This window comes from Thermobia domestica, chromosome 8 (genome assembly GCF_964235325.1).
Source record: "Thermobia domestica chromosome 8, izTheDome1.hap1.1, whole genome shotgun sequence".
Taxonomy (NCBI): domain Eukaryota; kingdom Metazoa; phylum Arthropoda; class Insecta; order Zygentoma; family Lepismatidae; genus Thermobia; species Thermobia domestica.
Window position 1 is genome coordinate 134,368,330 of NC_137461.1, and position 15,878 is coordinate 134,384,207.

A 15,878-nucleotide genomic window follows, 5' to 3' on the forward strand; every position below is an offset into this window, starting at 1 on the left:
ATCCAGTTATTTTAGAGGCACAATACTATGTTAGGAAATTGCTTATACTGTGAGAGTTGATCTGTCTCTCTCCCAACTGCACCGGGTTTAATCCCAGGAAGTGCTTCGTAGCTCACGCCAATAGTACATCCTGTTCTTCATGACCTCACTTCAGGACGCAAAACACAAAAACTCACCAAACAAAATTGAGTTTAAAAAACAACTTTACATTTGTTCTATTATTATTCGATTAAAAATTTAAGAATTTAACCTGATATACAGTAACTTCGAGCTGATATTTCGTCAGAGATTTTTTTATCGTGGGTGATGTTCGCATAGTACAAGAGGGTCATTAGTCATGGAAAAGGGGTTGTCTGTCCATGCTTCAAGGAGTCGACAGTAAAGGGAGTGAGAACAAGGGAGTCATTAGACGCCCACTATTCCAACACGATGCAACCTTGAAGTCAAAGGGAACGTTCGTTTTCATAATCTGAAAGATGAGCTTTGGGTTACAGTGTCAACCCTACCATCCCTCCTTGCCCTACGTCCGCCTTCATACATTTAGGAGTCAACTGAAGAGAAGGAGAGATAATTCGATTTTGGCTTGTGATGGAAAAGCTTATCGGGATATAGAATATAGAATAGCTTACTTCCTGTGCGTCTTCCGGTCATTAATACAAGTATGGTTTAACACTTAACAAGAGAACAAACAAAACTGAAATGCTGTACTATACCTTGAAATAGCTTTTTTTCATTGAGGATAATAATGAATCTTCGGATAAATTATAATTACTTTGTTTGAAGGTTCTGTACAACTAATTTTAACAGCAGACAAAATATTGAAGACAAGATTCTAGTCATAAATGGAAATTTTTATTTTTTATTTAACATTCTAGTTTTATATACCCTATAGACTAAAGGAGACCGATGATTAAACAAAGAAAATGATTATGAACGAATAAGTGTAATATTGGACATGGGGGGGGGGCAGGAGAATTCCCTAGAAAAGTGACGGACGCGACATTATGGACAACAAACAGACACAGTTCAGGATCACGCCAGGGATTCCTCACACCAGAGATGAGAGATCTGCCTCTGTACCATCGTGCTTCCTCAAGTAGAAACTTTCTTAAAACTACATTCATAGAGGGAAATACAATTTTCTATTTTATAAAGGTAACCAAGAAAGCTCTGTCGCTTTCTGTGGAGTTCTGTGTCCACTTGGCCCTCACACCGTGAGTTGAATGCAAATGGAGATAAGGTGAAGGTCAGTTGTTGGTGTGGATATGTAAACATACTACCTTGTTGTGGCAGTTCAGTTTCACCGTGAACTTGTGTAAGGACAGAGTGAACAGAGGACCTCCACAGAGCGTTAGCGAACTCGTGTATGCTGTACGAGTTCGAACTGGGATCCAACGCCCCTGCAGCGGGACGTAAGATATGTAAGGCCTTTGGTCAGGGTATCGTGGCTACGCGGACAGTACAGCGGTGGTTTAACAAGTTTAATGACGGTGACAAAATACTCGAAGACGCACCACGTGTCAGAATGTGCAAAATGAAGATTTTCAGGCAGCAATTGATTCGAACAGTGGCCAGACTTGTGAGGAACTGGGACCACATTTCAGTGTGATTGGAGAAAACATTCGGTAGCACCTCCATCAACTTGGGAAGCAATACAAGTTGGGTCGATGGGTCCCACATAATTTGACTCCAGGCCAGAAGGCAACGCGAGCAGACACCTGTGTTTCTTTGCTGTCTCATCTGAGGAAGGAGCCATTTCTGGACAGGGTGTTGACATGTGATAAGAAATGGGTCCTGTACGAAGCTCCATGGTGCCGTCATCATTGGCTAGCATCCCATGAACCGGTTCCAAAACAGACGAAACCAGCACTTCACCAGAAGAAGGCTCTTTTGTGTGTTTGATGAACTGCTCGTGGCATTGTGCATCGGGAACTGCTACCAGCTCGTCAGAGTATCAATGCAACTGTGTGCTGTCAGCAGTTGAGCCGTGTTCAAGAAAAACTCAAAACTCTGGAGCCAGCACTTCTGAATTGCAAAGGCGTTCTCGTGTTACAGGACAACGCTTAGCCCTGAGTGACTAGGATGACCTGGGACACCATCGTACGGTTATTGCCTGTTCCATTCCTTGGACAATCATCTTAGGGGACGCCAGTTCAAGTCCCTAGTAGAGGTGCAAAATGCACTTGATACCTTCTTCGCTTCACGGCTCACGAAGTTTTACAGCATTGGAATCCATGGCCTTCCAGAACATTGGCAGAAGGTCGTCGATGCTGATGGGACTACTTTTGATCTTTTGATCTTAGGTGACGTATCGATGTTCGAAGGTGGTAGGTGAAAAAGCGACAAAACTTTCTTGGTTACCTTTGTACGTCCCATGTTTATACTTTTAGATAAGGCATCACCAATTGTTTGAGCAATTAAGCGTTGTTTCACATTTGCTGCGAGGGAGACCATACAACACATAGTTAATTCGATCATGTGTCAAGAAGTTGTTTAGTTTCGAATGAGAAAAATGCTAAATCACAAAGTGTGTGTTCACATTATATGATAAGATGTGATTAATAATTATTTTTCTTTATAATGTTAAGTTTTACAATTATATTTGCTTAATAAAGTTACTTTTTTTAAACTTTCCTTTCTTGCTGATAATGTATTGTATAAAACTTTTAAGTGAAAAATGGAATTAAATACAACCATCATGTTCTACAAAGACTGATAATGGAAACGACTCACTTTTCAAGGAGTCACTTTTAAAGGAATCGCTTTTAAAGAAATCACTTTTAATTATTACATACATACGCGTACAGGATAAGTCTAAATACTATGTAGCAGGCACGCTTGTATCATAAAAGCTTGACCTTCTTATTCCTTCATCCAACTATTTTACTCTTTGAGATTTGGATGGAGCTATCAGACTGTTTAGATTTAATAGTGGTGTTATCTGGTCGCGAGCGATATCTCCCCAGACGCTCGCGGATCATCGACGAGACCGTTCATTTTGATTACTTGACGTGCTCTCATGTACCTAACAGAGGAATCATTAAGAAGAACGTCCCGCTTCCCAATTCATTGGCACTGTAATGTATGTGAGGCAACACCCGTCATCGAAAAGTAGTTTCTAAAATTAAATACGTGAACATCTGACTTGATATGATCCTCCAGATTCTCCGGAACGAAGGTCATCTGCCACCAAGTTGAAACCGTAACAGAATAAACGGAATCAATCTTAGTTTAGAGTTGACATTAACAAATTGGCTTACTGGGAATATGAGAGGAAACAGGAGACTTTCCTAGGGAAGTGATGGACGCGACGTTTCCACCACAAACAGATATATCAAACCAGGGTCAAACTAGGGACTCCTCGCTCACAGCATACAAAGAAAGTTTTGCGATATAAATATGGGTACAAAAGGAAGTTATTATTCGAACAGACATAATATAATACACAGAAGACAGCTCTACTTCAGTCACCCGATAACCCAGAGGATAAGGCCAGACTCCTAGCTACATCATCTCCAGAAGCAGGTGCTTGGCTCCATGCTATCACCTTCTTTAGGATTACATCTTCCCAATGACAGTTTTCAAATTGCCAGTGCACTGCGTTTGGGAGCAGATGTTTGCGAGCAACACAGATGTCCTGCCTGTAGAAGTGTCGTAAACAAGAAGGGCCTTCATTGACTCTCCTGTGCCAATAGGGCGGGCAGACATTCACGCCACTCCAGCGTCAACGACATTATCATGACGGCACTAATTTCAGCAGGCGTTCCTTCTATATGTCAACCGTTTCGAGGCAGTCGTGCAGACGGCAAGAGGCCAGATGGTATGACCTTAATACCGTGGAAGAAAGGAAAAGCACTTCTATGGGATTTTACTTGTTCCGACACCTTCGCCCCTTCAAATCTACATTCTTCCTCAGCACAAGCTGGCAACGTGGCTGCTCGCCGTGAAACAGAAAAACGCAAGAAGTACAGCAATTTACTCGACAAATATCATTTTGTCGCTATAGCTATCGAATCAGGTGGTTCATGGGGTCCCGAAGGCCTTAACTTTATAAAAGAAGTCGGTCACCGCATTTATTTATCGTCAGCAACCTCTTTTCTACTACAATACATCAGTATGGCAGTACAAAGAGGGAACATTGCATCAGTTTTGGGAATGCTACCCTCTGGTAAGGAACTGGAGGAGATCTTTTTCCTGTAATCTCGGCGAAGGTTTGAAATTGCTGTTGCAAAGCTTATCACAATAATGCACATTAATAAATAATTATCTTTTAATAAAAAAAAACATAATACACAGAAATCACACAAAGACATTGCATAGTCATTTACACACATCATTGTTTATTAATATTCGAATGCTTTCATTCAGGTGTGCTCTGTAGATCCCCTAACGGACGAGAAGTATCAACTTCTGCTGCTGGATGTCAATCAGGTAAGTGTAGATAAGTATAGGTATATGTATTAGATAAGTATCTTCCTTGTTAATTAGGCTTATTTAGATTAGGTAATCCTTCAGATAAGTATTACTTTGGTTACTAAAGTGTAAATTATGTTCATAGTACATGTTTGTAAATTACCATTTTACTCATATTGCATTATGTCAATTTTTTCTTACCTAAAAGTACATAATGATTAATTCAGGTTTCCTCATGCAATCATAGTATAATTAACACGTCATTCACTTTGAGTATGTGTGTATTGTTTTTATTTAATTATCATTTCATTTTATAACATCCTTCACTTTATTCTCTACGTTAAACATTATTTGTCAAAGCAACTGTGGTTGAATAGCATTTACATTTATTGTTATTCTACGAATGTTACTGTTTACATTTAATTAATGTGATATCTCTGTTTTTTTTACAACATTATGTATGAAGAAACAACTTAACTTGGTATAAAACATGAACGTTACCTAGATGTTCACGTAAATTGTATAATAAATGCAACATTATACAACAAAGACAAGAAGGAATTATTACTAGATGGTTTGGGAAGACACGGGTTCGATTCCCAGCGTGAGCTCATGTGGTTCGGATCCCACGTTAAGCTGTAAGTCCTCGTCTTATATATAATGTAAGTCCTCGTCTTAAGATCATATAAAATGGTAATTGTGGTGTAGAACTATAAGCGGCTGGAGATTGGAAGAATGTTTAGCGAGTTATTCGAAAATCCTCATTTTTTTCTTTTAGTACTTTAAAGCCAGCCTTACTTTACAACTGTGTGTAAAGAATAAAACAAAAATAAGTTAAAATAGAAGTTTTAGTTTATAGTCGAACTTTCGAAATAAAATATTTGAGAACTATTTCTGTGGCACAAACAAGTGAGTATTGTTTAAAGATATGAAACTAATACTTCCAAACTATGCGATTTCAATGTTCAAACTTGAAGTTAATGCATGTATAGGTAAAATGAAATGAAAACTGCCGGCTAGGCTAAAGGAGATGGGGATGATGAAATGAAGAAAGTGGGAGGAAACAGGAGAACCCCGAGAAAACCCATGTTTGTCCACCACAAAGTCCACATGGCGCGAGCTGGGATCGAACCAGGGACCCCAACCACCGGAGGTAAAAATCTCTACCACTGAGCCACCGCGCCTCCTGCATGTATAGGTGTCGGCTGCAATAGAGTAATAAGATCAAAGATAGAACCTGTTGCTTGGACTCTGAATCAATATCAAAAAGCCATTACTCGCTATCCTTTACTGTTTTTGTTCCATGGTGATTAAAGTTGATAAAAAATCTTTTATTTCAACCACTTCTGGTTTAAATAGAGTGCTAAGGGAGGGAATAGAACATATTCCAAGGATACTGATTCGATTGCAGAAAACTGCTTCTCGATGTCTTTTACATTTTTTTCTATCGATATCAGTATTGAAACCAGAAGTAATAGGAAATTTAAATCACTTCCGGTTTCAGTAGAGTGTTACAGATTGTGATGATATGTTCTGATGAGACCGTGAATAGATTGCAGAAAATTGGTTGTCGTTTATTACCATTTTTGTACTATAGCGAAAAATGATGAAAACGGAAATGGGTAATTGAACCATTTGTTGTCCGAATAGAGAATTAACGAAGGAAACGGAATCTATTCTTCAGACGCTGAACAGATTGCCAACAACCTCATATCTTTCACGATTTTGCTCTTGATACATAAGACTTCTGATACTTATGCATAGCATAGTTTGGAAGTCTAAAATGGAGTGCAAATGCTTACAAAGAGGAACATTAAATTTCTTCCTTTTTATTCGAGGGCTGGAAGAAACGTACTAATGACCACCAGTGGGCATCACTACTTTAGATAATCGCCTGTTACTGATGCTACTATAGCTTGGAGATTAGGCACCAGGGGCTCGCCTTTGGACTGAAAGAATTGACAAACTGTTATTTTTTGAAGCCTTGTATTCGTGTGATTTCTTGTTACACATTCAGAGTAATAAATAACATATGAAGAACTTGTGATAAAATATTACTAAATTACTTTGTTTTCGTTCAGTGCATTAGCTATCTGATCAAGATATTGTTGATTTTTAAAATTTTGTGACGAATTCAGTCAATGATAGTACTAAATATCTGTTCTTAATGCTATATGAACACGAAAGATAGGATTGTATAATGATAAATACCTATTCGGTATACAATAAAATGGACCGAAAAATTGTCTGCCCCTCTGCTTGCTCTCTCCTGAGAATTAAAGCTGGCATCGTCAGTTCCTATAACAGGGTATAATTTGGTTATTTACTTGTATATCCATCTCTCTAATTCTAAAGAAAGTAGTACAGAGTGATTTTTTTTAAACTCACGGATTTCATTTGGGTCTAGAATTTCTAACTAAAGTCCGATTCTCATGTGGTTCGTGGCAAATGATCAAGGAAAAATGAGATTTATGGGATTATGTTTATTGGTTTAAATCCATTGGGGGTAATATCGACTACACACCAGGAAAAACAGCAAATATTCGCCGGTGTACCTTACAATTGGAATGAGATTCCGGATTTTTGAAGCGAAATTGCATAATACAAATAAGACGTTAGTGAGAACACAAATTAAGTGTTAGTGGTAACACTCATAAATCACATGTTGAATAGCTATAGCCGGTTTCTTGCGACAAACGACGAAGAGATTTCTTGGTCGACCCAAGAAGTCGATAATTGACATCTTCCACAATACCCACCTACGGGGTTCGATGCTTCCGTTTCACTCAGAAGCGATCCTATTTCTTCCGATTTATTCACTAGCGACCTGTCTTATGTTATGTTCCTGTCTGTGGCAGAACGTGAGGCAAATTTGTTTCTAAATGCGCTTTGCGTAGCAACAAAAGATTCCGTTCTATAAAAACTTTTAACGATAAGCTCATGTTGCTCCAAAGAGTACACGATTCTCACTGTGTCCTGATCATACTCACACAGTAGCACAGAACTGTACAGCACAATTTCCAATCCAACGGCCCAGTTTCCTGTTTCTTATTGGCGAGGTTGCCACCTAATATAGAAAACTCAAATCTCCACACCGCACCGCACCTCATTCCAGTTGTAAGGTACACTGGCGAATATTTGCTATTTTTCTTTAGGCGTGGTCGATATTACCCCGGATGAATTTAAAAAAGTAAACATAGTTCCATAAATCTCCCATCCTTCCTTGATCATTTGCTACAAACTGCATAAAAATCGAATTTCAGTTAGAACTTCTAGACCCAAATGAAATCCATAAGTCAGGGGCGGATCAAGGACGGACTTCTGGGGGAACGGTGGGTTGTAATACTGTTACTTAGAGCTACGGTACTTTTAAGAGCTTCAAACTCTGGGGTGGGTTTTATTTATATATAAAATAAGAAAGTTTCCTCTTCTGGGACGGGGCCTTGAGTTTTTTTTTAAATCACCCTGTATTAATAAGGGTTAGCTGTGGTCTGTGCCGTGAAGGGAGGCGCAAAATTCGGGAGGAAAAAAATAAAAAGTGCTCAAAATCAAGGAAAAACAGGGTTTATTTTCGAAACTTTTCTTATGTTCGCGCCAACCATGGTGGCGCTGCGCGGTTGGTCTTTTTTTTTTTTAACCCATTTAAAGCCTCCACATTCCCCTGCCAATTACTTTTGGACTTATTATAGGGCAGTCGCAACTTTGCCTCTGCCTTTATTTTCCCTCTTTTATTTTCGTTTATCTCTCTCTTCTGTTTGGTTATTATTCCTCAGCATGTTGAGGTGAGACATATTTTTCTAGCATGGCATCTAATACATTAAAACATGCCCTTTTATGTATCTTTGTTCTTTTTTTATATTTTTATTATTATTATTATTATTATTATTATTATTATTATTATTATTATTATTATTATTATTATTATTATTATTATTATTATTATTATTATTATTACAAGGAACGGACAATCCTGTAAAAGAATATTACATATATACATAAGGTAATATTTCTTTTTTTTCATTTGTCATTGATTAAAATTTTCATTGCACTATTTTGGGCTCCTCTACCGCCACCTGAAAATAAACTAAAAGGAATATACATTAATAACAATACGAGCCACAAGAGACACAGCGAAACATATATTAGTTTAGTACAAGTTTCTTCTGAGTTTTTTCCTGTCTTTTATTATTTCTTTTTATATTATTATTATTATTTTGTTTACTTCTTGAGATCGCACCAAACATTCACTTCAAGACATACAAATAACAATATGACACTAGCTCTGACACTAAACACAAAACAAAAGTAGCGTCTTTCTATTCCGGTTTTCAATCCAGGAATTTTCTTTTATTTATTATATGTGGACAGAATTCTGTATGTTTTTTCTTCTTTCTAAATATAAGTTTATGTTCTGTTCTCTCCTTCTTCTGTTTTCAATTCTTCTATTCCACATGTTTTCCATTGTGTTTTGTCAATTCTTGGAACTTCTGTAGCTTTATTTTATTCTGTCTGATGTTTTCCCATGTATCGTTTTTGAGTTCATCTCTGATATTTATTATATCTTCCCTAGTTATGAAATGCAGATAAGTCCATGTTACATGTTCGGGTGTCTGAGCCATTCCGCAGATACATGTCTGATTATCTTCTATCGTGATCCTATATAAACAATGTGACTTAATACAATGTGACTTAAAAAAACCATGGCCAGAAAGAATCTCCATAGTCTTCTTATTTAGGCCTGGCATCTCATTCCTTATTTGTATTGTTGGTATGTATTTTTTTAGTTTTTGTTCTTTACTTGAGCTTTCCCATTCCTGTTGCCATTTCCTTTCAATAATATTATCTAACTCTGTCTCGTTGTCTAGAATTTGTTCTAGTATTTCTAAAATTTTTGTCCTTTCGTTATTTTTCGTCCACATCTTATAAGCCTGTCTTAGTACCTGAAAATGTATTGGTTCTTCCTGAGCCAGTACCTATAGAGCCTCCATTGACGTGGTTTTTATTACATATAGGGTTCTTATAAGTATCCCTCTTTGTGCCCGATTTATTGTCTGTCTTAGTTTTATATTCATAAAAAGTCTGTGGCACCAGACATTGGCACAATAGCTAAGTACTGGCATGATCCCTGTTTTGTTGTAAGTTTGCAATATCCTCTTAGAGATTTGGTAGTCCCTTTTTGCTATTGTTAATAATTTGTGCGCTACTTTTTTGTTCTTATTCGTAATCTCCTCTATATGTTTTCCGTAATTTAATTTTTCATCTATCCATATTCCCAGATATTTAAACTTTTTAACTCTGTCTATCTTTCTGTTGGATATCTTTAGAATAGGATCCTTTTGAATTTTCTGTTCAAAAATTGTATACTTCGTTTTTGTTCCAGAAAGAGTTAAATAATTTGTTGAACACCATTTTTGTAGCTTTTCTAATATTATATTTCCCTTTCTTTCTACTTCGTGTCTTGAAGATGCAGACAATACTATCGCTATGTCATCAGCATAACCAACCACTCCTTTTGTTTCTTCAAGTCGATTGAGATAGTTCAGAAATGGATCTATTACAATATCCCATAATGTAGGGCCAGATATACATCCTTGTGGGCATCCTTTTGTACTGTATGTAGTTATATTTTTATTTGGTGCTGTATATGTTATGTTCCTATCGGTGCAGTAATCTATCATCAATTCATACAGGGACTTTGGTATCCCCATTTCTTTAAATTGCTGGAATAGTGATGGCCACCATAGGTTATCAAAGGCCCCACTTATATCTACGTATATTACTACCTGATATTTCTCCGTCTTATCCTTCTCAATTAGTTCCAAAAGTCTCCTTATTGCAGTCTCAGTACTTCTTCCTTTCCGAAAACCATGTTGTAGTCTATCATTTTCTATATTTCTGTATTTGTTTAACCTTTGTACGATAACTCTCTCGAAGAGTTTGCCAATTATATATAGGAGACATATTGGTCTTACGCTTTTGGATCGTCATTCATTTTGTCGTCATTCTTTTTGATTATGACAAAATTGGCTTTCTTCCAGTTTTTAGGTGCCCTTCTCTGTTTTAGACACAAGTTGCACAACCTCGATAAGTATGGTGCCCATTTCTCCATTTGATCCTTGTATACTTCTGATTTTATATTGTCCGGTCCTGAGGCTTTCTTGTTTTTCAGCATTTGTATGTATGCTATTATCTCTTCGTTCGTAGTTTCTTCTATTTGTTCATCATTTCTCGGTGGTATTTTCATCTGATTTCGTGTCTGCCTATGTTCATCGTTGTCTTTAGTGGGGTCGTCAGTCGGTAAGAGCTTTGTCATTAAATAATTTACTGTATTTTCCCAACCCTTGGTATGTTCTCCATTGTCCATTTTGAGGGTAGAATGTGTTGTTGGCTTCTTAACTTTGTTATTAATTATTTTTATAGGGTTCGCCCCATATGTCTAAATTTATGTTTTCCTTTAAAAATGCTTTCCAACTTTTTAATTTTGTTTCTTTTAGTTTATCTTGATATTTGTTTTTAGTTTCTGTATATTTTTCTAGTCTTCTTTGTCTGAGTTCGGCATCCCACGTAGCTTGGTATAATGTCCTTGCTTTTCTGGTTTTCGTTTTCAGATTTTGCAACTCTCCATTCCATTTTTTTCTTTTATCTGTTTGTCATATTGTGATTTTGTTTTTGTTGAACTTTTGATAGCGTTTATTATTTCGACTTCTATTTTTACTGACAAATCATCCACATCATCATTATCATTTATGTTCGGTAAGTTTATGTTTCTCCAAAATTTTTCCCAGTTTATTCTTTTGGTGTAAATAATTGTTTTCTTGTACTTTCATATTTTCGTTCACATTTATACCGTCGATCTCAAACATAATAACATTGTGCTCACTTAGCGTGGCCGTATCTAAAACCCTCCAGTTGCATATTCTGTTACTTAGTTGTAACGTTGATAATGTTACATCTATATTCGATTCTCCACCTTACATGTTTCTAAATGTTGGCGGATGTCCTTCTTCATTTATAACCACTAGCTCATTTTGCGCGATCATTTCTTCTAACTTTTTCCCTTTTTCGTCCGTAATCCTACTATTCCAGATTGGTGATTTAACATTTGCAACCATACAAAACAAATGCAACCATACAGCCGGAAAACGACCATTAGGAAGACGTAGGCACAGATGGGAGGACAATATTAAGTTGGATCTCGCAGAAATAGGAATACAAAGTAGAAACTGGATCCAATTGGCTAAGGATAGAAGTCAGTGGAGAGCTTTTGTGAACGCGGTATTGAACCTCCGGGTTCCATAGGCCATAGAGTTACTTAGTTTATGTATTTGCTTATTACATACTAAATGCAAGAAGAAAGAAAACACAGATCATACACGAATTAAAAACTGAAGTAGGCTCAAGTCTTGCAAACGGTACGAGATATTGAAAAAGTAATCGAAAAAAAATCTCCCCTTTACGGTATCTCTTGCCGATTTTTACCAAGACTTCTTTCACTTGTTTCTGCAAAGGGACATGTACACATGTGAGGAATAACAAGGAGATTCATGCTCATATATGAATGATGCGCTGTGTAAAGAGTGCAGGTTCAGATAGTCTTATTGATTAAAATGTTTCAGAAGCAAGATGAAAATTGAAACAGAGTAATAAAGATAAGAATAAGATAGAGGAATAAAACCTTTTGTCCCTGGCCCAGTGAAACGAATGCTTCGTTCAATATCAAAGTAGTTAAATAGCAACTTACTTAAATCCATGTTTTATGTACTCAAGTTCTTTTTTTATACTTTTGAATTGTTATACTCAGAAATTGAACAGAATAATTATATACCTAATCTTGTTAAAAAAAAAAAAAAACTATAGTATTGCCTTCCTTTCTTCTTCAGTAAAGTACGGGACATTTAAGCGCCCCGAGAAATATTTTCGGGACGCGAGGCATATCTCGATTCCGGGACGAATGGCAACCATATGGTAAGAAAACAACTATTTTGGGAGAAACAAGTTAGGCCAGAAGCGTGAATTAGTACACTCTTTCCCCCTAGGCTATATTCCAGAACTCCTTCTTTCCATAAAAAGTTATATTATTCCAAATATGTTTCTACTGACAGAATTTGAAAGTGGTGTTGTTGCTGTTGTCCAAAAATACTTTATATTTTAACCGTTAACTACGCTGGTGAGGTGAAAACCGTCATCTACCGATCAACCGTTAACTAGGCTGAGTGGACCCTAAACAAATTTTCTTGCTTGTATTGAGCAGGTTGATCGGTAGATAGCGCTGCCTTTTCTAGTTCCTTTCTTACGTCCAGTGCTTGATTTGGCTGAACAATTAGGAGTATAGCATGCAATTGTTTCAGGAACCAATGAGATTGGGATATGCTGGACCCCACCAGTACGTGAACATATTTTTCTTTTATCATAATGTATGATAATATAACACTCTCGTTCTTTGTAACCGATGATTGCAATATATATTGTACTAGTCGGCTAATTAACTAAAAAAATATATTGAACGTCGGCATCCATCCAGAATAATGTAATTTTCAAGAACCATATATGTGGAATTTATGCCCTTGTTTTAAAGATTCTATCGTTTTGAGAACGAGGTTACTTAAAGTGTTAAATTTACCGAGTATAACAAAAGCAAGTGAGTCCGTGGATAAGTAAGATCTATTTCAAAATGTTGCTAAAGAAGGTGCAGCTATAGCACTTAACATTCAATTACACGCTATCAAATTATACAACCACATTCTCAGCAGTATCCCCAGTATGTTATTTTGATGATCTATTTTCCGTTTCTCACTCTCATAGTAGCCACTATATATGTGCATTCTACACATCTACTACCTTTATCGTGTATCTCGATTTCAACTTCCGTAGTTACAGTAGCGTATTTAGGTAGCGCATATCGGGCTCAAGCCCCCTGAAATAAGCTAGTTAGTTTTTCGCATTCCACGTACAACAATAATCCTTCTTACCATTTCTAAGCATTTCATTGACTTTCCATTTTCTTATGCTCTTTGTTCAGAAATAATACTATATTTGTCAAATTTTACTCCATGTAAGAACTGCGTTTATTATTTCTTTCGTCCATTCTCCTCTTTTGTTTCTTTTTCTTAGTTGTTACTTTCATTCCTTTCCCCTATCATACTTTCGACCGTTGTTAGTTGTGATTAAAGTCGACCGTCGTCAGTAACACCAAAATCAAGAGTTGTTTTACACCAACTTTCCACAGTTATCAACATAATGGGACTTTACTTACTATAACAAAGGAATGTTTGCATCGTTTAGTTATAAAGATGCAAATCAAGAGAGAGGAAAAAGTAGGCGGGGAAATTAGGTATGCCAAGAGAATGCTTCTTTTTCTCTATGAATAAAATTAGATTCACTGCTAAATGTTTGTGTGTATCATATCACATAAGATTAACCAGTATCAATTCTTGTCATTAAAACTATAGTCAGTATGTTTCAGCTTCTACTTGTCGCAACATTTTCTTTCAAGTAAAAACGTACACAGATAAAACTGAATATTTCCATTTTTTATAAAATGAAATCAGTTAAGTTGAAATGAGATTACAAATATTCAACGTGTGTTTGCATAAACATCATTTCAGATTTGCCTGGGTGTGAGGAGGGGGAGGGATCATGAAGATAATAGGAAAAAGAAGAAACAGCATGCTTAGCCATCTTATTCGGCACTCCGATAGGCAGAAAGAAAACCAGGAAGAGGAAGACCAAGGATAGAATATCTAGATGCAGTTATGAAAGAGAGACCTTGTCAGAGTATAAAACAGCTCTCCCAAAAAAGAAAAAAAAGTTTTAAAATATCCATGTTGCCCACCAACCTATGGTTGAGCTGAGAAAGAAGAAGACTATTGTAAATAAAGAAGCTGAGATTATCGTCTTGGATTGAGTTTAAAACATCAGGTACGTATAATTATTATAATTATTGTGCATATTCACAGATTTTATCCAGATTTAACCAATGTTATGTGTAATTTCTATTATACATATCTACACTTTTAATCAATATTGCTGTTTTCTTTTATTCCAGTCCATTTCTAATTCTCTTCTTTGAAGTTGATAATAGGATGCTTAAATGAATAATTGCATATTGAAGTTTAACTCTTCACGATTATCAGAAAAAGAAAACTCCTAGAAAACCTACGGACTTCATGTTAACACAAACCCATATGAAGCGGGTCGAATCAGGAGCCTGTCGTAATAAAAGTAAGCGCTTTAGTAGGAGCCACTCTGTACCCAATAGCATGTAACTTTACATTATAGGAGATATGTAGAAAGTGTTTTACTTTTGAGATTTATTCTTTTGGTCGTTCCTTTATCCACATTTTCGTCAGTTCTACTTCTCGTGCATATAAAATTTATTTAACCTGAGTGTTTTGAATTTTTGCGAGGAAAGAGTAAGAGAAAACTTAAGACAATATGGAATATAAAAAAAAAAGATCCTATAATAAATTGAAAACTGATTTAGAAGCTGTACCTCACTTAGATATGAGGACGTTTCCGGGATGTAGACTCCATTTTGGACATTTCAGATAGAGCAAACTCCAAAGAAACAGAGATTTACATGAACTGCTGGAATTAATAATTTAAATAAGTTAAAAGCCTACCGTACTGGTCACGCCTGTTGATGACTGAATCTATCTGTCCTCTTTCCTATTAGAGAAGTCTATAAAGTCCACCATGGAAAGGAGATTTCTAGCCTACTTCATACTGTTTCTGAATAATTTTATCGTCGCATTGGCTTGCCGTACTTTACCGATGGAAGGATACGAACCCAAGTCCAGTAAAACCAGTTTGCCCTGTATACAATCCTATTTCATGCATCTTTTCAATACTAGATTTGTTTTTATCTCCCAGATGCAGAGGAATGAGAACGTTATTTAACCTATATTTTGTAACATTATGTTACAAATATTGGTGACACACTTTTCCTTTAGTGTTGCTTAAGAATCTACCCAATCGATTTTGCATAACTTCCTGCTTCTTGTAATTACCTTTATTCAGTATCTATGACCCAGATTTCCGCATAATCATGTTTAATAATTCCAGCCGGGTTTGTCATCACGAAACAGACATTACGTATACTGAATAATGAATTTGGAAATTTTGTAAAGTCTACAAAGACACTTCCGATCACACAAAAATCATTGGAGTTGGAACATTGGGGAGAGAATTGAGAGCAGCCGTGAGAGAGAAGATCAGAGTTGAATCAAAGAAGACAAAGAGAATATAATTTAAAGTATGAAGACGATCTCAAAACTTTCGTAACAGGAAGTCTTTAGCCGCCGTATTCCAGAAGGTATAAGTAGGCAAAATTAAGAAGAAGAAAAAGAATGCTGTTGTTCCTATTTTTAACCTTTATACACCAATTGCTACCACTGCCACAATTCTTAAAATACATATTCTTGTTTTACTTCATTATTGTCAAGTAAATATTTTGTGCTTTCTCA